This window comes from Schistocerca cancellata, chromosome 3, assembly GCF_023864275.1.
Source record: "Schistocerca cancellata isolate TAMUIC-IGC-003103 chromosome 3, iqSchCanc2.1, whole genome shotgun sequence".
Classification (NCBI taxonomy): domain Eukaryota; kingdom Metazoa; phylum Arthropoda; class Insecta; order Orthoptera; family Acrididae; genus Schistocerca; species Schistocerca cancellata.
This window is the reverse complement of record NC_064628.1, coordinates 149,869,562-149,888,858: the sequence shown is the minus strand read 5'-3', so window position 1 is coordinate 149,888,858 and position 19,297 is coordinate 149,869,562. Positions and strand designations below refer to the sequence as shown.

The 19,297-nt window shown below is 42.2% G+C and overlaps 11 non-coding genes across 11 annotated transcripts; all 11 read left to right on the top strand.

Moving 5' to 3' along the window:
- The first annotated feature begins 247 nt into the window (after positions 1–247).
- On the top strand, positions 248–366 carry LOC126178605 (U5 spliceosomal RNA). Its single transcript, XR_007536490.1, has one exon. It is a non-coding gene; the product is annotated as a U5 spliceosomal RNA (small nuclear RNA).
- A 2,426-nt stretch (positions 367–2,792) lies between these two features.
- On the top strand, positions 2,793–3,000 carry LOC126178570 (small nucleolar RNA U3). Its single transcript, XR_007536458.1, has one exon. It is a non-coding gene; the product is annotated as a small nucleolar RNA U3 (small nucleolar RNA).
- A 947-nt stretch (positions 3,001–3,947) lies between these two features.
- On the top strand, positions 3,948–4,066 carry LOC126178604 (U5 spliceosomal RNA). Its single transcript, XR_007536489.1, has one exon. It is a non-coding gene; the product is annotated as a U5 spliceosomal RNA (small nuclear RNA).
- Positions 4,067–6,510: 2,444 nt separating this feature from the next.
- On the top strand, positions 6,511–6,717 carry LOC126178517 (small nucleolar RNA U3). Its single transcript, XR_007536408.1, has one exon. It is a non-coding gene; the product is annotated as a small nucleolar RNA U3 (small nucleolar RNA).
- A 947-nt stretch (positions 6,718–7,664) lies between these two features.
- On the top strand, positions 7,665–7,783 carry LOC126178603 (U5 spliceosomal RNA). Its single transcript, XR_007536488.1, has one exon. It is a non-coding gene; the product is annotated as a U5 spliceosomal RNA (small nuclear RNA).
- A 2,434-nt stretch (positions 7,784–10,217) lies between these two features.
- LOC126178516 (small nucleolar RNA U3) lies at positions 10,218–10,424 on the top strand. Its single transcript, XR_007536407.1, has one exon. It is a non-coding gene; the product is annotated as a small nucleolar RNA U3 (small nucleolar RNA).
- A 947-nt stretch (positions 10,425–11,371) lies between these two features.
- LOC126178642 (U5 spliceosomal RNA) lies at positions 11,372–11,490 on the top strand. The gene has a single exon (XR_007536527.1). It is a non-coding gene; the product is annotated as a U5 spliceosomal RNA (small nuclear RNA).
- Positions 11,491–13,923: 2,433 nt separating this feature from the next.
- On the top strand, positions 13,924–14,130 carry LOC126178515 (small nucleolar RNA U3). The gene has a single exon (XR_007536406.1). It is a non-coding gene; the product is annotated as a small nucleolar RNA U3 (small nucleolar RNA).
- A 947-nt stretch (positions 14,131–15,077) lies between these two features.
- LOC126178655 (U5 spliceosomal RNA) lies at positions 15,078–15,196 on the top strand. Its single transcript, XR_007536540.1, has one exon. It is a non-coding gene; the product is annotated as a U5 spliceosomal RNA (small nuclear RNA).
- A 2,393-nt stretch (positions 15,197–17,589) lies between these two features.
- Positions 17,590–17,796, top strand: LOC126178514 (small nucleolar RNA U3). Its single transcript, XR_007536405.1, has one exon. It is a non-coding gene; the product is annotated as a small nucleolar RNA U3 (small nucleolar RNA).
- A 947-nt stretch (positions 17,797–18,743) lies between these two features.
- LOC126178602 (U5 spliceosomal RNA) lies at positions 18,744–18,862 on the top strand. Its single transcript, XR_007536487.1, has one exon. It is a non-coding gene; the product is annotated as a U5 spliceosomal RNA (small nuclear RNA).
- The last annotated feature ends 435 nt before the right edge of the window (positions 18,863–19,297 follow it).

Here is a 19,297-nt window from a genome sequence, read left to right as displayed (position 1 = left end):
GGCAGGTGAGGTAATGAAGCAGCTTGAATGGTGACAGAAATGATGAAAATAGTTATCTAAAGAGTAATATCGACGACATTTGGCAGACACGTATTTCAGCGCTGACAGTTAGTTTGGGGTGTGTGCTTGCATGGCACTGGAAGTCTGTTGACGGTAGAGAAGTAGACAAGACGGAAAGAATTTTCCGCGTTCTCGCGGAGAAGCAATAGAGAAGCAGCCATAAGTATTGAAGTGAGGGCTTTGATCGGCACTCTGGTTTCCCTTCAAAACGAATAAATCTTTCGCCTTTTACTAAAGATTTCCGTGGAGGGGAACATTAAATGAGTCTATAAGGTATTTTTCGTAGTGCTCGGCTATTGCTGAGCCATAATCACAAGTAAAACGTAATGTAATTAGCAAGAGGTAGGTTGTGTTGTGAGAATGAAGGGCGTGGAGTAGCGGATCACGTTGGATCAGGTAGATGCTTTTTTAATTTGAAAATGCAATTGGCCGTTTCGTAGTATAATGAAACAAGTACATTTGCCCTGAAATGGCTTGCAGTGTGTTAGGCGATTGTGTAAAGAGAGAGAGAGAGAGCGCTATTTATTGTCCTGGAAACTCTTGGTGAACCCTTTCCGCATCTCAGTTCTAGATGATTTGAGGGTGTTTACTTGCACTGCAGTTGCACAACAGCATATAAGCCGATATTTGGAAGTGAATGATGAATTGAGAGGCTTTGTAATAAATACTAGTATGTGATTAGTAGATTGTGTTTTGAAACCCAAAATTATTTTTACCGCACAAGTTTGTGATTTGTAGGTATGATGTGAGTGAGATTTGGGCTGTAGATGGTGGTTAGTTGGGCAGGATGAGCATTTCAATTGTTTTCAATAGAGTGGATATTAGTGGCACTGGCTTGTTGCCATAATGTGGCATTGGTTCTTTGTTCATAACAGTGTACTCAGTTTTGTAGAAGATTTAGGTGAGAAAGAGACAGTTGTTGAATATGACATAGATAGCTAGAGATGAATTGAGTAGCAATTTCCTGGTAGTTGTAGTTTGGGTATGATGTGTCTCAGTGAGAGATAAATCTTGAAATGGAAGGGTTGTTCCTAGCTACAGTCTTGGAAACTATGTATCTGCTGTTGACTCCAATGTTTTCAAGATTACTTGTGTACAAAATTGGCCAGACTTTGCAGTTTCTTCTTCAGTAAATGAGTGGAAGGTGGTGCAGATAATGGTATAAATGTTCAGTGCCTCCTGTGAGTTGTTGATGCTGCTTGTCTTTTAAGTAAAATTGATAGGGGCTCTTGATTGACCCAGCCATAGACAGAGCTGGTGCATACTTGGCTTGAGAAGACTTTGGCCAGTAAATGATGAAATACCAACACATTGCTCACAACAAAGCTCCTTTCCCTGCATTCTAGTTTCCCTCGGGTATAGAGTGACATGATATTGGCAGATAATCACTTTGATCAGGCTGTTTGTTTTTTTTTTAATGCTCTTTTACCAGAATCCATTCATAGTGATAACTGTGTTCTCTGGTGGAACACGATGAGAACATTGTGTGAAGTGCACAGAAGTAGCTATTTGAGTGTGTGTGAAAATGTGAGGTAACCACTGTTACTCCTAAATTTCTGTGGAATTAAGTTTTCTGTGTGTGTCTGAAAATCCAAGTGGTTCAAGTTGGTAGTTTATTTGTTGCAAGCGAAAAAAGCTTTTTAGTAAACTGAGGCACTAGCATTAGTTTCCTGTTCACTGTGACAAGGAAGCTAGTATAAAAAGTAGTTTGTGGTTTTGTTTGCAAAGAAGTGCTCATGGGATGTAAGCACTGCTTGAGATTATTCTGAGATGATTTTTTGAGGGGGGGGGGGAGATTGCTAAACATCTAGCATTTTAGTAAGGAGCTTGTCGGAGTAGTCGTAAAATTGTTATTTTATGAGAAATTTCTTTATTCATAGCACATGGCCATCATAGTTGAAGCATAAAGATTGGCATGGTATGCGTAGGTCTGTAAAATGTCCTGACAGTGATGTTCACAGAGACTTGTTGTATACTTTGATTCTTCATCTGTTTAACAGTAGACATAAGAAATGTATTAGTGGAGCAAGTAGCTGTGAAATTACTGGCGTATGATTGATAGTATGGACGTGGCGCTGAGTGTAAGTGTTTGTTTAGCTGTGGGTGTTTTCATAATTGCCATGTGAGGAAAAGCAATACTCGTGATAGGCGAAAAGAGATACAGAGAGAAACACATTTATTGCGAGTATTATATATCAGCAGCTCTTGGGCGGGTATCAAGCTAGACGCAAAGTGAAACGAAAGAGGAAGTATGCATGAAAGTGGCGATATATCGACAAGAGTTTGCACTGTTAGGGTGAGGTGAATAAACTAGTGCGGTGCGAAAATTTTCGAAGAGAGAGGCGGCTTTAAGAAAGCACAAGAGTCGTATGAACGCCGTCTTGTGTGTTTGTCTTTCAGTGGCTATTTGGCATGTCTGCTTGCGCCATAGGATGCTACTGTATGTGCCCCAGGCCCCCATCTAGCGGCCGGAGGTGCAAGCGGTGTTTACATACAGTCTCGCGTGAGGCAATGGTCTCTCATTTCGGAAGACAAGAAGCACTGGTAGCGCACAAAATAGCTGAGTGAGATCATGGCGGCCAAGTAAGAGTAGAAGTAGGTTCTTTGCAGAATGTCCGAGCTTAAGAAATTCTTCGATAAGTAAATCGCGAAATGTGAAGAGTGTGTCGTATTCTCGTAGGGCGTGTTGACGGTCTCGTGGCATAAGTAGCGAGCGGTGATAGCTTGCTAGGAAGATCATACTTCACAGGATCATTTCTGTAGTATGTCTTCAACTCTCTCTAGTTCAAAGCTGGAGTAGACGTAACCACGATGATGAGTGGTAAGCACTGTCCCTGAGCGTGAGGCTTGCGATCGAGATTCATCGCATCTTGGTTGTAATCGATGATCGTTCACCACATTCTGAGGGATGTGGGAAGGGAATAGCGCTTTCCGAGTGGTGGTTTTATTATATAGAATAGAAGCAAGCATAAGTCATACTTTTGGTATCGGGACCCGCGTCGTTGCAGCAATGTCGCTACAGGTTGTGGAAGGACTTTGATTGCGACATGTCATGAAAGCCTTGTGGGAGTTTCTCGAGTGGCACGGGGACGAGCCATTTGATTTGGCCTGCTCCAAGTGCTAGGCTTGGATGACAACGACGTACTTTTGAGTTACAAGAATGAGTGAGCAACACAAGAAGAGTGCAATTGATGACCATAAACGGCTGACACACAACACAGTCTTGATAATCAGCACTAATGCATGATGTACGGAACATTTAGGAGGAGCGCGTTTGGCTAGCAAACATGAATTGAGTGATTTGCAAGGCACTGTTATCTGCAAGAAGGAATGCATGGAATTCGCAAATGAATAAGACTGGTTCAAATACTATCGACAGAAATTTTATTTCTGTTGTCAACTAGTATTAATTAGTTGTGTGGGAGCAGGGGGATATTTCCCTTGCACCATACATCTACATACAGGTTGCGTCTGATGTGGCCTAGTTTTGCGTTCAAAGAACTATCTAGTTGCCTGTTTTTTCAGTGAACGAGTGTGGTGGGGAGGAGAGAGATTAGTGTTAGATGCAGAGCAGTGCGGGCAGTTAGTTGTGTGTCTGACGGTGGGTCGCCGAGAGGAATTAGGCGTGCTGCCATCTGTCGGCAGGTGAGGTAATGAAGCAGCTTGAATGGTGACAGAAATGATGAAAATAGTTATCTAAAGAGTAATATCGACGACATTTGGCAGACACGTATTTCAGCGCTGACAGTTAGTTTGGGGTGTGTGCTTGCATGGCACTGGAAGTCTGTTGACGGTAGAGAAGTAGACAAGACGGAAAGAATTTTCCGTGTTCTCGCGGAGAAGCAATAGAGAAGCAGCCATAAGTATTGAAGTGAGGGCTTTGATCGGCACTCTGGTTTCCCTTCAAAACGAATAAATCTTTCGCCTTTTACTAAAGATTTCCGTGGAGGGGAACATTAAATGAGTCTATAAGGTATTTTTCGTAGTGCTCGGCTATTGCTGAGCCATAATCACAAGTAAAACGTAATGTAATTAGCAAGAGGTAGGTTGTGTTGTGAGAATGAAGGGCGTGGAGTAGCGGATCACGTTGGATCAGGTAGATGCTTTTTTAATTTGAAAATGCAATTGGCCGTTTCGTAGTATAATGAAACAAGTACATTTGCCCTGAAATGGCTTGCAGTGTGTTAGGCGATTGTGTAAAGAGAGAGAGAGAGAGAGAGAGCGCTATTTATTGTCCTGGAAACTCTTGGTGAACCCTTTCCGCATCTCAGTTCTAGATGATTTGAGGGTGTTTACTTGCACTGCAGTTGCACAACAGCATATAAGCCGATATTTGGAAGTGAATGATGAATTGAGAGGCTTTGTAATAAATACTAGTATGTGATTAGTAGATTGTGTTTTGAAACCCAAAATTATTTTTACCGCACAAGTTTGTGATTTGTAGGTATGATGTGAGTGAGATTTGGGCTGTAGATGGTGGTTAGTTGGGCAGGATGAGCATTTCAATTGTTTTCAATAGAGTGGATATTAGTGGCACTGGCTTGTTGCCATAATGTGGCATTGGTTCTTTGTTCATAACAGTGTACTCAGTTTTGTAGAAGATTTAGGTGAGAAAGAGACAGTTGTTGAATATGACATAGATAGCTAGAGATGAATTGAGTAGCAATTTCCTGGTAGTTGTAGTTTGGGTATGATGTGTCTCAGTGAGAGATAAATCTTGAAATGGAAGGGTTGTTCCTAGCTACAGTCTTGGAAACTATGTATCTGCTGTTGACTCCAATGTTTTCAAGATTACTTGTGTACAAAATTGGCCAGACTTTGCAGTTTCTTCTTCAGTAAATCAGTGAAGGTGGTGCAGATAATGGTATAAATGTTCAGTGCCTCCTGTGAGTTGTTGATGCTGCTTGTCTTTTAAGTAAAATTGATAGGGGCTCTTGATTGACCCAGCCATAGACAGAGCTGGTGCATACTTGGCTTGAGAAGACTTTGGCCAGTAAATGATGAAATACCAACACATTGCTCACAACAAAGCTCCTTTCCCTGCATTCTAGTTTCCCTCGGGTATAGAGTGACATGATATTGGCAGATAATCACTTTGATCAGGCTGTTTGTTTTTTTTTTTAATGCTCTTTTACCAGAATCCATTCATAGTGATAACTGTGTTCTCTGGTGGAACACGATGAGAACATTGTGTGAAGTGCACAGAAGTAGCTATTTGAGTGTGTGTGAAAATGTGAGGTAACCACTGTTACTCCTAAATTTCTGTGGAATTAAGTTTTCTGTGTGTGTCTGAAAATCCAAGTGGTTCAAGTTGGTAGTTTATTTGTTGCAAGCGAAAAAAGCTTTTTAGTAAACTGAGGCACTAGCATTAGTTTCCTGTTCACTGTGACAAGGAAGCTAGTATAAAAAGTAGTTTGTGGTTTTGTTTGCAAAGAAGTGCTCATGGGATGTAAGCACTGCTTGAGATTATTCTGAGATGATTTTTGAGGGGGGGGGGGGAGATTGCTAAACATCTAGCATTTAGTAAGGAGCTTGTCGGAGTAGTCGTAAAATTGTTATTTTATGAGAAATTTCTTTATTCATAGCACATGGCCATCATAGTTGAAGCATAAAGATTGGCATGGTATGCGTAGGTCTGTAAAATGTCCTGACAGTGATGTTCACAGAGACTTGTTGTATACTTTGATTCTTCATCTGTTTAACAGTAGACATAAGAAATGTATTAGTGGAGCAAGTAGCTGTGAAATTACTGGCGTATGATTGATAGTATGACGTGGCGCTGAGTGTAAGTGTTTGTTTAGCTGTGGGTGTTTTCATAATTGCCATGTGAGGAAAAGCAATACTCGTGATAGGCGAAAAGAGATACAGAGAGAAACACATTTATTGCGAGTATTATATATCAGCAGCTCTTGGGCGGGGTATCTGGGCGGGTATCAAGCTAGACGCAAAGTGAAACGAAAGAGGAAGTATGCATGAAAGTGGCGATATATCGACAAGAGTTTGCACTGTTAGGGTGAGGTGAATAAACTAGTGCGGTGCGAAAATTTTCGAAGAGAGAGGCGGCTTTAAAGAAAGCACAAGAGTCGTATGAACGCCGTCTTGTGTGTTTGTCTTTCAGTGGCTATTTGGCATGTCTGCTTGCGCCATAGGATGCTACTGTATGTGCCCCAGGCCCCCATCTAGCGGCCGGAGGTGCAAGCGGTGTTTACATACAGTCTCGCGTGAGGCAATGGTCTCTCATTTCGGAAGACAAGAAGCACTGGTAGCGCACAAAATAGCTGAGTGAGATCATGGCGGCCAAGTAAGAGTAGAAGTAGGTTCTTTGCAGAATGTCCGAGCTTAAGAAATTCTTCGATAAGTAAATCGCGAAATGTGAAGAGTGTGTCGTATTCTCGTAGGGCGTGTTGACGGTCTCGTGGCATAAGTAGCGAGCGGTGATAGCTTGCTAGCAAGATCATACTTCACAGGATCATTTCTGTAGTATGTCTTCAACTCTCTCTAGTTCAAAGCTGGAGTAGACGTAACCACGATGATGAGTGGTAGCACTGTCCCTGAGCGTGAGGCTTGCGATCGAGATTCATCGCATCTTGGTTGTAATCGATGATCGTTCACCACATTCTGAGGGATGTGGGAAGGGAATAGCGCTTTCCGAGTGGTGGTTTTATTACATAGAATAGAAGCAAGCATAAGTCATACTTTTGGTATCGGGACCCGCGTCGTTGCAGCAATGTCGCTACAGGTTGTGGAAGGACTTTGATTGCGACATGTCATGAAAGCCTTGTGGGAGTTTCTCGAGTGGCACGGGGACGAGCCATTTGATTTGGCCTGCTCCAAGTGCTAGGCTTGGATGACAACGACGTACTTTTGAGTTACAAGAATGAGTGAGCAACACAAGAAGAGTGCAATTGATGACCATAAACGGCTGACACACAACACAGTCTTGATAATCAGCACTAATGCATGATGTACGGAACATTTAGGAGGAGCGCGTTTGGCTAGCAAACATGAATTGAGTGATTTGCAAGGCACTGTTATCTGCAAGAAGGAATGCATGGAATTCGCAAATGAATAAGACTGGTTCAAATACTATCGACAGAAATTTTATTTCTGTTGTCAACTAGTATTAATTAGTTGTGTGGGAGCAGGGGGATATTTCCCTTGCACCATACATCTACATACAGGTTGCGTCTGATGTGGCCTAGTTTTGCGTTCAAAGAACTATCTAGTTGCCTGTTTTTTCAGTGAACGAGTGTGGTGGGGAGGAGAGAGATTAGTGTTAGATGCAGAGCAGTGCGGGCAGTTAGTTGTGTGTCTGACGGTGGGTCGCCGAGAGGAATTAGGCGTGCTGCCATCTGTCGGCAGGTGAGGTAATGAAGCAGCTTGAATGGTGACAGAAATGATGAAAATAGTTATCTAAAGAGTAATATCGACGACATTTGGCAGACACGTATTTCAGCGCTGACAGTTAGTTTGGGGTGTGTGCTTGCATGGCACTGGAAGTCTGTTGACGGTAGAGAAGTAGACAAGACGGAAAGAATTTTCCGCGTTCTCGCGGAGAAGCAATAGAGAAGCAGCCATAAGTATTGAAGTGAGGGCTTTGATCGGCACTCTGGTTTCCCTTCAAAACGAATAAATCTTTCGCCTTTTACTAAAGATTTCCGTGGAGGGGAACATTAAATGAGTCTATAAGGTATTTTTCGTAGTGCTCGGCTATTGCTGAGCCATAATCACAAGTAAAACGTAATGTAATTAGCAAGAGGTAGGTTGTGTTGTGAGAATGAAGGGCGTGGAGTAGCGGATCACGTTGGATCAGGTAGATGCTTTTTTAATTTGAAAATGCAATTGGCCGTTTCGTAGTATAATGAAACAAGTACATTTGCCCTGAAATGGCTTGCAGTGTGTTAGGCGATTGTGTAAAGAGAGAGAGAGAGAGAGAGAGCGCTATTTATTGTCCTGGAAACTCTTGGTGAACCCTTTCCGCATCTCAGTTCTAGATGATTTGAGGGTGTTTACTTGCACTGCAGTTGCACAACAGCATATAAGCCGATATTTGGAAGTGAATGATGAATTGAGAGGCTTTGTAATAAATACTAGTATGTGATTAGTAGATTGTGTTTTGAAACCCAAAATTATTTTTACCGCACAAGTTTGTGATTTGTAGGTATGATGTGAGTGAGATTTGGGCTGTAGATGGTGGTTAGTTGGGCAGGATGAGCATTTCAATTGTTTTCAATAGAGTGGATATTAGTGGCACTGGCTTGTTGCCATAATGTGGCATTGGTTCTTTGTTCATAACAGTGTACTCAGTTTTGTAGAAGATTTAGGTGAGAAAGAGACAGTTGTTGAATATGACATAGATAGCTAGAGATGAATTGAGTAGCAATTTCCTGGTAGTTGTAGTTTGGGTATGATGTGTCTCAGTGAGAGATAAATCTTGAAATGGAAGGGTTGTTCCTAGCTACAGTCTTGGAAACTATGTATCTGCTGTTGACTCCAATGTTTTCAAGATTACTTGTGTTCAAAATTGGCCAGACTTTGCAGTTTCTTCTTCAGTAAATCAGTGGAAGGTGGTGCAGATAATGGTATAAATGTTCAGTGCCTCCTGTGAGTTGTTGATGCTGCTTGTCTTTTAAGTAAAATTGATAGGGGCTCTTGATTGACCCAGCCATAGACAGAGCTGGTGCATACTTGGCTTGAGAAGACTTTGGCCAGTAAATGATGAAATACCAACACATTGCTCACAACAAAGCTCCTTTCCCTGCATTCTAGTTTCCCTCGGGTATAGAGTGACATGATATTGGCAGATAATCACTTTGATCAGGCTGTTTGTTTTTTTTTTAATGCTCTTTTACCAGAATCCATTCATAGTGATAAGTGTGTTCTCTGGTGGAACACGATGAGAACATTGTGTGAAGTGCACAGAAGTAGCTATTTGAGTGTGTGTGAAAATGTGAGGTAACCACTGTTACTCCTAAATTTCTGTGGAATTAAGTTTTCTGTGTGTGTCTGAAAATCCAAGTGGTTCAAGTTGGTAGTTTATTTGTTGCAAGCGAAAAAAGCTTTTTAGTAAACTGAGGCACTAGCATTAGTTTCCTGTTCACTGTGACAAGGAAGCTAGTATAAAAAGTAGTTTGTGGTTTTGTTTGCAAAGAAGTGCTCATGGGATGTAAGCACTGCTTGAGATTATTCTGAGATGATTTTTTGAGGGGGGGGGGGGAGATTGCTAAACATCTAGCATTTTAGTAAGGAGCTTGTCGGAGTAGTCGTAAAATTGTTATTTTATGAGAAATTTCTTTATTCATAGCACATGGCCATCATAGTTGAAGCATAAAGATTGGCATGGTATGCGTAGGTCTGTAAAATGTCCTGACAGTGATGTTCACAGAGACTTGTTGTATACTTTGATTCTTCATCTGTTTAACAGTAGACATAAGAAATGTATTAGTGGAGCAAGTAGCTGTGAAATTACTGGCGTATGATTGATAGTATGGACGTGGCGCTGAGTGTAAGTGTTTGTTTAGCTGTGGGTGTTTTCATAATTGCCATGTGAGGAAAAGCAATACTCGTGATAGGCGAAAAGAGATACAGAGAGAAACACATTTATTGCGAGTATTATATATCAGCAGCTCTTGGGCGGGTATCAAGCTAGACGCAAAGTGAAACGAAAGAGGAAGTATGCATGAAAGTGGCGATATATCGACAAGAGTTTGCACTGTTAGGGTGAGGTGAATAAACTAGTGCGGTGCGAAAATTTTCGAAGAGAGAGGCGGCTTTAAAGAAAGCACAAGAGTCGTATGAACGCCGTCTTGTGTGTTTGTCTTTCAGTGGCTATTTGGCATGTCTGCTTGCGCCATAGGATGCTACTGTATGTGCCCCAGGCCCCCATCTAGCGGCCGGAGGTGCAAGCGGTGTTTACATACAGTCTCGCGTGAGGCAATGGTCTCTCATTTCGGAAGACAAGAAGCACTGGTAGCGCACAAAATAGCTGAGTGAGATCATGGCGGCCAAGTAAGAGTAGAAGTAGGTTCTTTGCAGAATGTCCGAGCTTAAGAAATTCTTCGATAAGTAAATCGCGAAATGTGAAGAGTGTGTCGTATTCTCGTAGGGCGTGTTGACGGTCTCGTGGCATAAGTAGCGAGCGGTGATAGCTTGCTAGCAAGATCATACTTCACAGGATCATTTCTGTAGTATGTCTTCAACTCTCTCTAGTTCAAAGCTGGAGTAGACGTAACCACGATGATGAGTGGTAGCACTGTCCCTGAGCGTGAGGCTTGCGATCGAGATTCATCGCATCTTGGTTGTAATCGATGATCGTTCACCACATTCTGAGGGATGTGGGAAGGGAATAGCGCTTTCCGAGTGGTGGTTTTATTATATAGAATAGAAGCAAGCATAAGTCATACTTTTGGTATCGGGACCCGCGTCGTTGCAGCAATGTCGCTACAGGTTGTGGAAGGACTTTGATTGCGACATGTCATGAAAGCCTTGTGGGAGTTTCTCGAGTGGCACGGGGACGAGCCATTTGATTTGGCCTGCTCCAAGTGCTAGGCTTGGATGACAACGACGTACTTTTGAGTTACAAGAATGAGTGAGCAACACAAGAAGAGTGCAATTGATGACCATAAACGGCTGACACACAACACAGTCTTGATAATCAGCACTAATGCATGATGTACGGAACATTTAGGAGGAGCGCGTTTGGCTAGCAAACATGAATTGAGTGATTTGCAAGGCACTGTTATCTGCAAGAAGGAATGCATGGAATTCGCAAATGAATAAGACTGGTTCAAATACTATCGACAGAAATTTTATTTCTGTTGTCAACTAGTATTAATTAGTTGTGTGGGAGCAGGGGGATATTTCCCTTGCACCATACATCTACATACAGGTTGCGTCTGATGTGGCCTAGTTTTGCGTTCAAAGAACTATCTAGTTGCCTGTTTTTTCAGTGAACGAGTGTGGTGGGGAGGAGAGAGATTAGTGTTAGATGCAGAGCAGTGCGGGCAGTTAGTTGTGTGTCTGACGGTGGGTCGCCGAGAGGAATTAGGCGTGCTGCCATCTGTCGGCAGGTGAGGTAATGAAGCAGCTTGAATGGTGACAGAAATGATGAAAATAGTTATCTAAAGAGTAATATCGACGACATTTGGCAGACACGTATTTCAGCGCTGACAGTTAGTTTGGGGTGTGTGCTTGCATGGCACTGGAAGTCTGTTGACGGTAGAGAAGTAGACAAGACGGAAAGAATTTTCCGTGTTCTCGCGGAGAAGCAATAGAGAAGCAGCCATAAGTATTGAAGTGAGGGCTTTGATCGGCACTCTGGTTTCCCTTCAAAACGAATAAATCTTTCGCCTTTTACTAAAGATTTCCGTGGAGGGGAACATTAAATGAGTCTGTAAGGTATTTTTCGTAGTGCTCGGCTATTACTGAGCCATAATCACAAGTAAAACGTAATGTAATTAGCAAGAGGTAGGTTGTGTTGTGAGAATGAAGGGCGTGGAGTAGCGGATCACGTTGGATCAGGTAGACGCTTTTTTAATTTGAAAATGCAATTGGCCGTTTCGTAGTATAATGAAACAAGTACATTTGCCCTGAAATGGCTTGCAGTGTGTTAGGCGATTGTGTAAAGAGAGAGAGAGAGAGAGAGAGAGCGCTATTTATTGTCCTGGAAACTCTTGGTGAACCCTTTCCGCATCTCAGTTCTAGATGATTTGAGGGTGTTTACTTGCACTGCAGTTGCACAACAGCATATAAGCCGATATTTGGAAGTGAATGATGAATTGAGAGGCTTTGTAATAAATACTAGTATGTGATTAGTAGATTGTGTTTTGAAACCCAAAATTATTTTTACCGCACAAGTTTGTGATTTGTAGGTATGATGTGAGTGAGATTTGGGCTGTAGATGGTGGTTAGTTGGGCAGGATGAGCATTTCAATTGTTTTCAATAGAGTGGATATTAGTGGCACTGGCTTGTTGCCATAATGTGGCATTGGTTCTTTGTTCATAACAGTGTACTCAGTTTTGTAGAAGATTTAGGTGAGAAAGAGACAGTTGTTGAATATGACATAGATAGCTAGAGATGAATTGAGTAGCAATTTCCTGGTAGTTGTAGTTTGGGTATGATGTGTCTCAGTGAGAGACAAATCTTGAAATGGAAGGGTTGTTCCTAGCTACAGTCTTGGAAACTATGTATCTGCTGTTGACTCCAATGTTTTCAAGATTACTTGTGTACAAAATTGGCCAGACTTTGCAGTTTCTTCTTCAGTAAATCAGTGGAAGGTGGTGCAGATAATGGTATAAATGTTCAGTGCCTCCTGTGAGTTGTTGATGCTGCTTGTCTTTTAAGTAAAATTGATAGGGGCTCTTGATTGACCCAGCCATAGACAGAGCTGGTGCATACTTGGCTTGAGAAGACTTTGGCCAGTAAATGATGAAATACCAACACATTGCTCACAACAAAGCTCCTTTCCCTGCATTCTAGTTTCCCTCGGGTATAGAGTGACATGATATTGGCAGATAATCACTTTGATCAGGCTGTTTTTTTTTTTTAATGCTCTTTTACCAGAATCCATTCATAGTGATAACTGTGTTCTCTGGTGGAACACGATGAGAACATTGTGTGAAGTGCACAGAAGTAGCTATTTGAGTGTGTGTGAAAATGTGAGGTAACCACTGTTACTCCTAAATTTCTGTGGAATTAAGTTTTCTGTGTGTGTCTGAAAATCCAAGTGGTTCAAGTTGGTAGTTTATTTGTTGCAAGCGAAAAAAGCTTTTTAGTAAACTGAGGCACTAGCATTAGTTTCCTGTTCACTGTGACAAGGAAGCTAGTATAAAAAGTAGTTTGTGGTTTTGTTTGCAAAGAAGTGCTCATGGGATGTAAGCACTGCTTGAGATTATTCTGAGATGATTTTTTGAGGGGGGGGGGGAGATTGCTAAACATCTAGCATTTTAGTAAGGAGCTTGTCGGAGTAGTCGTAAAATTGTTATTTTATGAGAAATTTCTTTATTCATAGCACATGGCCATCATAGTTGAAGCATAAAGATTGGCATGGTATGCGTAGGTCTGTAAAATGTCCTGACAGTGATGTTCACAGAGACTTGTTGTATACTTTGATTCTTCATCTGTTTAACAGTAGACATAAGAAGTGTATTAGTGGAGCAAGTAGCTGTGAAATTACTGGCGTATGATTGATAGTATGGACGTGGCGCTGAGTGTAAGTGTTTGTTTAGCTGTGGGTGTTTTCATAATTGCCATGTGAGGAAAAGCAATACTCGTGATAGGCGAAAAGAGATACAGAGAGAAACACATTTATTGCGAGTATTATATATCAGCAGCTCTTGGGCGGGTATCAAGCTAGACGCAAAGTGAAACGAAAGAGGAAGTATGCATGAAAGTGGCGATATATCGACAAGAGTTTGCACTGTTAGGGTGAGGTGAATAAACTAGTGCGGTGCGAAAATTTTCGAAGAGAGAGGCGGCTTTAAAGAAAGCACAAGAGTCGTATGAACGCCGTCTTGTGTGTTTGTCTTTCAGTGGCTATTTGGCATGTCTGCTTGCGCCATAGGATGCTACTGTATGTGCCCCAGGCCCCCATCTAGCGGCCGGAGGTGCAAGCGGTGTTTACATACAGTCTCGCGTGAGGCAATGGTCTCTCATTTCGGAAGACAAGAAGCACTGGTAGCGCACAAAATAGCTGAGTGAGATCATGGCGGCCAAGTAAGAGTAGAAGTAGGTTCTTTGCAGAATGTCCGAGCTTAAGAAATTCTTCGATAAGTAAATCGCGAAATGTGAAGAGTGTGTCGTATTCTCGTAGGGCGTGTTGACGGTCTCGTGGCATAAGTAGCGAGCGGTGATAGCTTGCTAGCAAGATCATACTTCACAGGATCATTTCTGTAGTATGTCTTCAACTCTCTCTAGTTCAAAGCTGGAGTAGACGTAACCACGATGATGAGTGGTAGCACTGTCCCTGAGCGTGAGGCTTGCGATCGAGATTCATCGCATCTTGGTTGTAATCGATGATCGTTCACCACATTCTGAGGGATGTGGGAAGGGAATAGCGCTTTCCGAGTGGTGGTTTTATTATATAGAATAGAAGCAAGCATAAGTCATACTTTTGGTATCGGGACCCGCGTCGTTGCAGCAATGTCGCTACAGGTTGTGGAAGGACTTTGATTGCGACATGTCATGAAAGCCTTGTGGGAGTTTCTCGAGTGGCACGGGGACGAGCCATTTGATTTGGCCTGCTCCAAGTGCTAGGCTTGGATGACAACGACGTACTTTTGAGTTACAAGAATGAGTGAGCAACACAAGAAGAGTGCAATTGATGACCATAAACGGCTGACACACAACACAGTCTTGATAATCAGCACTAATGCATGATGTACGGAACATTTAGGAGGAGCGCGTTTGGCTAGCAAACATGAATTGAGTGATTTGCAAGGCACTGTTATCTGCAAGAAGGAATGCATGGAATTCGCAAATGAATAAGACTGGTTCAAATACTATCGACAGAAATTTTATTTCTGTTGTCAACTAGTATTAATTAGTTGTGTGGGAGCAGGGGGATATTTCCCTTGCACCATACATCTACATACAGGTTGCGTCTGATGTGGCCTAGTTTTGCGTTCAAAGAACTATCTAGTTGCCTGTTTTTTCAGTGAACGAGTGTGGTGGGGAGGAGAGAGATTAGTGTTAGATGCAGAGCAGTGCGGGCAGTTAGTTGTGTGTCTGACGGTGGGTCGCCGAGAGGAATTAGGCGTGCTGCCATCTGTCGGCAGGTGAGGTAATGAAGCAGCTTGAATGGTGACAGAAATGATGAAAATAGTTATCTAAAGAGTAATATCGACGACATTTGGCAGACACGTATTTCAGCGCTGACAGTTAGTTTGGGGTGTGTGCTTGCATGGCACTGGAAGTCTGTTGACGGTAGAGAAGTAGACAAGACGGAAAGAATTTTCCGCGTTCTCGCGGAGAAGCAATAGAGAAGCAGCCATAAGTATTGAAGTGAGGGCTTTGATCGGCACTCTGGTTTCCCTTCAAAACGAATAAATCTTTCGCCTTTTACTAAAGATTTCCGTGGAGGAGAACATTAAATGAGTCTATAAGGTATTTTTCGTAGTGCTCGGCTATTGCTGAGCCATAATCACAAGTAAAACGTAATGTAATTAGCAAGAGGTAGGTTGTGTTGTGAGAATGAAGGGCGTGGAGTAGCGGATCACGTTGGATCAGGTAGATGCTTTTTTAATTTGAAAATGCAATTGGCCGTTTCGTAGTATAATGAAACAAGTACATTTGCCCTGAAATGGCTTGCAGTGTGTTAGGCGATTGTGTAAAGAGAGAGAGAGAGAGAGCGCTATTTATTGTCCTGGAAACTCTTGGTGAACCCTTTCCGCATCTCAGTTCTAGATGATTTGAGGGTGTTTACTTGCACTGCAGTTGCACAACAGCATATAAGCCGATATTTGGAAGTGAATGATGAATTGAGAGGCTTTGTAATAAATACTAGTATGTGATTAGTAGATTGTGTTTTGAAACCCAAAATTATTTTTACCGCACAAGTTTGTGATTTGTAGGTATGATGTGAGTGAGATTTGGGCTGTAGATGGTGGTTAGTTGGGCAGGATGAGCATTTCAATTGTTTTCAATAGAGTGGATATTAGTGGCACTGGCTTGTTGCCATAATGTGGCATTGGTTCTTTGTTCATAACAGTGTACTCAGTTTTGTAGAAGATTTAGGTGAGAAAGAGACAGTTGTTGAATATGACATAGATAGCTAGATATGAATTGAGTAGCAATTTCCTGGTAGTTGTAGTTTGGGTATGATGTGTCTCAGTGAGAGATAAATCTTGAAATGGAAGGGTTGTTCCTAGCTACAGTCTTGGAAACTATGTATCTGCTGTTGACTCCAATGTTTTCAAGATTACTTGTGTACAAAATTGGCCAGACTTTGCAGTTTCTTCTTCAGTAAATGAGTGGAAGGTGGTGCAGATAATGGTATAAATGTTCAGTGCCTCCTGTGAGTTGTTGATGCTGCTTGTCTTTTAAGTAAAATTGATAGGGGCTCTTGATTGACCCAGCCATAGACAGAGCTGGTGCATACTTGGCTTGAGAAGACTTTGGCCAGTAAATGATGAAATACCAACACATTGCTCACAACAAAGCTCCTTTCCCTGCATTCTAGTTTCCCTCGGGTATAGAGTGACATGATATTGGCAGATAATCACTTTGATCAGGCTGTTTTTTTTTTTTTAATGCTCTTTTACCAGAATCCATTCATAGTGATAACTGTGTTCTCTGGTGGAACACGATGAGAACATTGTGTGAAGTGCACAGAAGTAGCTATTTGAGTGTGTGTGAAAATGTGAGGTAACCACTGTTACTCCTAAATTTCTGTGGAATTAAGTTTTCTGTGTGTGTCTGAAAATCCAAGTGGTTCAAGTTGGTAGTTTATTTGTTGCAAGCGAAAAAAGCTTTTTAGTAAACTGAGGCACTAGCATTAGTTTCCTGTTCACTGTGACAAGGAAGCTAGTATAAAAAGTAGTTTGTGGTTTTGTTTGCAAAGAAGTGCTCATGGGATGTAAGCACTGCTTGAGATTATTCTGAGATGATTTTTTGAGGGGGGGGGGGGAGATTGCTAAACATCTAGCATTTTAGTAAGGAGCTTGTCGGAGTAGTCGTAAAATTGTTATTTTATGAGAAATTTCTTTATTCATAGCACATGGCCATCATAGTTGAAGCATAAAGATTGGCATGGTATGCGTAGGTCTGTAAAATGTCCTGACAGTGATGTTCACAGAGACTTGTTGTATACTTTGATTCTTCATCTGTTTAACAGTAGACATAAGAAATGTATTAGTGGAGCAAGTAGCTGTGAAATTACTGGCGTATGATTGATAGTATGGACGTGGCGCTGAGTGTAAGTGTTTGTTTAGCTGTGGGTGTTTTCATAATTGCCATGTGAGGAAAAGCAATACTCGTGATAGGCGAAAAGAGATACAGAGAGAAACACATTTATTGCGAGTATTATATATCAGCAGCTCTTGGGCGGGTATCAAGCTAGACGCAAAGTGAAACGAAAGAGGAAGTATGCATGAAAGTGGCGATATATCGACAAGAGTTTGCACTGTTAGGGTGAGGTGAATAAACTAGTGCGGTGCGAAAATTTTCGAAGAGAGAGGCGGCTTTAAAGAAAGCACAAGAGTCGTATGAACGCCGTCTTGTGTGTTTGTCTTTCAGTGGCTATTTGGCATGTCTGCTTGCGCCATAGGATGCTACTGTATGTGCCCCAGGCCCCCATCTAGCGGCCAGGCAATGGTCTCTCATTTCGGAAGACAAGAAGCACTGGTAGCGCACAAAATAGCTGAGTGAGATCATGGCGGCCAAGTAAGAGTAGAAGTAGGTTCTTTGCAGAATGTCCGAGCTTAAGAAATTCTTCGATAAGTAAATCGCGAAATGTGAAGAGTGTGTCGTATTCTCGTAGGGCGTGTTGACGGTCTCGTGGCATAAGTAGCGAGCGGTGATAGCTTGCTAGCAAGATCATACTTCACAGGATCATTTCTGTAGTATGTCTTCAACTCTCTCTAGTTCAAAGCTGGAGTAGACGTAACCACGATGATGAGTGGTAGCACTGTCCCTGAGCGTGAGGCTTGCGATCGAGATTCATCGCATCTTGGTTGTAATCGATGATCGTTCACCACATTCTGAGGGATGTGGGAAGGGAATAGCGCTTTCCGAGTGGTGGTTTTATTACATAGAATAGAAGCAAGCATAAGTCATACTTTTGGTATCGGGACCCGCGTCGTTGCAGCAATGTCGCTACAGGTTGTGGAAGGACTTTGATTGCGACATGTCATGAAAGCCTTGTGGGAGTTTCTCGAGTGGCACGGGGACGAGCCATTTGATTTGGCCTGCTCCAAGTGCTAGGCTTGGATGACAACGACGTACTTTTGAGTTACAAGAATGAGTGAGCAACACAAGAAGAGTGCAATTGATGACCATAAACGGCTGACACACAACACAGTCTTGATAATCAGCACTAATGCATGATGTACGGAACATTTAGGAGGAGCGCGTTTGGCTAGCAAACATGAATTGAGTGATTTGCAAGGCACTGTTATCTGCAAGAAGGAATGCATGGAATTCGCAAATGAATAAGACTGGTTCAAATACTATCGACAGAAATTTTATTTCTGTTGTCAACTAGTATTAATTAGTTGTGTGGGAGCAGGGGGATATTTCCCTTGCACCATACATCTACATACAGGTTGCGTCTGATGTGGCCTAGTTTTGCGTTCAAAGAACTATCTAGTTGCCTGTTTTTTCAGTGAACGAGTGTGGTGGGGAGGAGAGAGATTAGTGTTAGATGCAGAGCAGTGCGGGCAGTTAGTTGTGTGTCTGACGGTGGGTCGCCGAGAGGAATTAGGCGTGCTGCCATCTGTCGGCAGGTGAGGTAATGAAGCAGCTTGAATGGTGACAGAAATGATGAAAATAGTTATCTAAAGAGTAATATCGACGACATTTGGCAGACACGTATTTCAGCGCTGACAGTTAGTTTGGGGTGTGTGCTTGCATGGCACTGGAAGTCTGTTGACGGTAGAGAAGTAGACAAGACGGAAAGAATTTTCCGCGTTCTCGCGGAGAAGCAATAGAGAAGCAGCCATAAGTATTGAAGTGAGGGCTTTGATCGGCACTCTGGTTTCCCTTCAAAACGAATAAATCTTTCGCCTTTTACTAAAGATTTCCGTGGAGGGGAACATTAAATGAGTCTATAAGGTATTTTTCGTAGTGCTCGGCTATTGCTGAGCCATAATCACAAGTAAAACGTAATGTAATTAGCAAGAGGTAGGTTGTGTTGTGAGAATGAAGGGCGTGGAGTAGCGGATCACGTTGGATCAGGTAGATGCTTTTTTAATTTGAAAATGCAATTGGCCGTTTCGTAGTATAATGAAACAAGTACATTTGCCCTGAAATGGCTTGCAGTGTGTTAGGCGATTGTGTAAAGAGAGAGAGAGAGAGAGAGAGCGCTATTTATTGTCCTGGAAACTCTTGGTGAACCCTTTCCGCATCTCAGTTCTAGATGATTTGAGGGTGTTTACTTGCACTGCAGTTGCACAACAGCATATAAGCCGATATTTGGAAGTGAATGATGAATTGAGAGGCTTTGTAATAAATACTAGTATGTGATTAGTAGATTGTGTTTTGAAACCCAAAATTATTTTTACCGCACAAGTTTGTGATTTG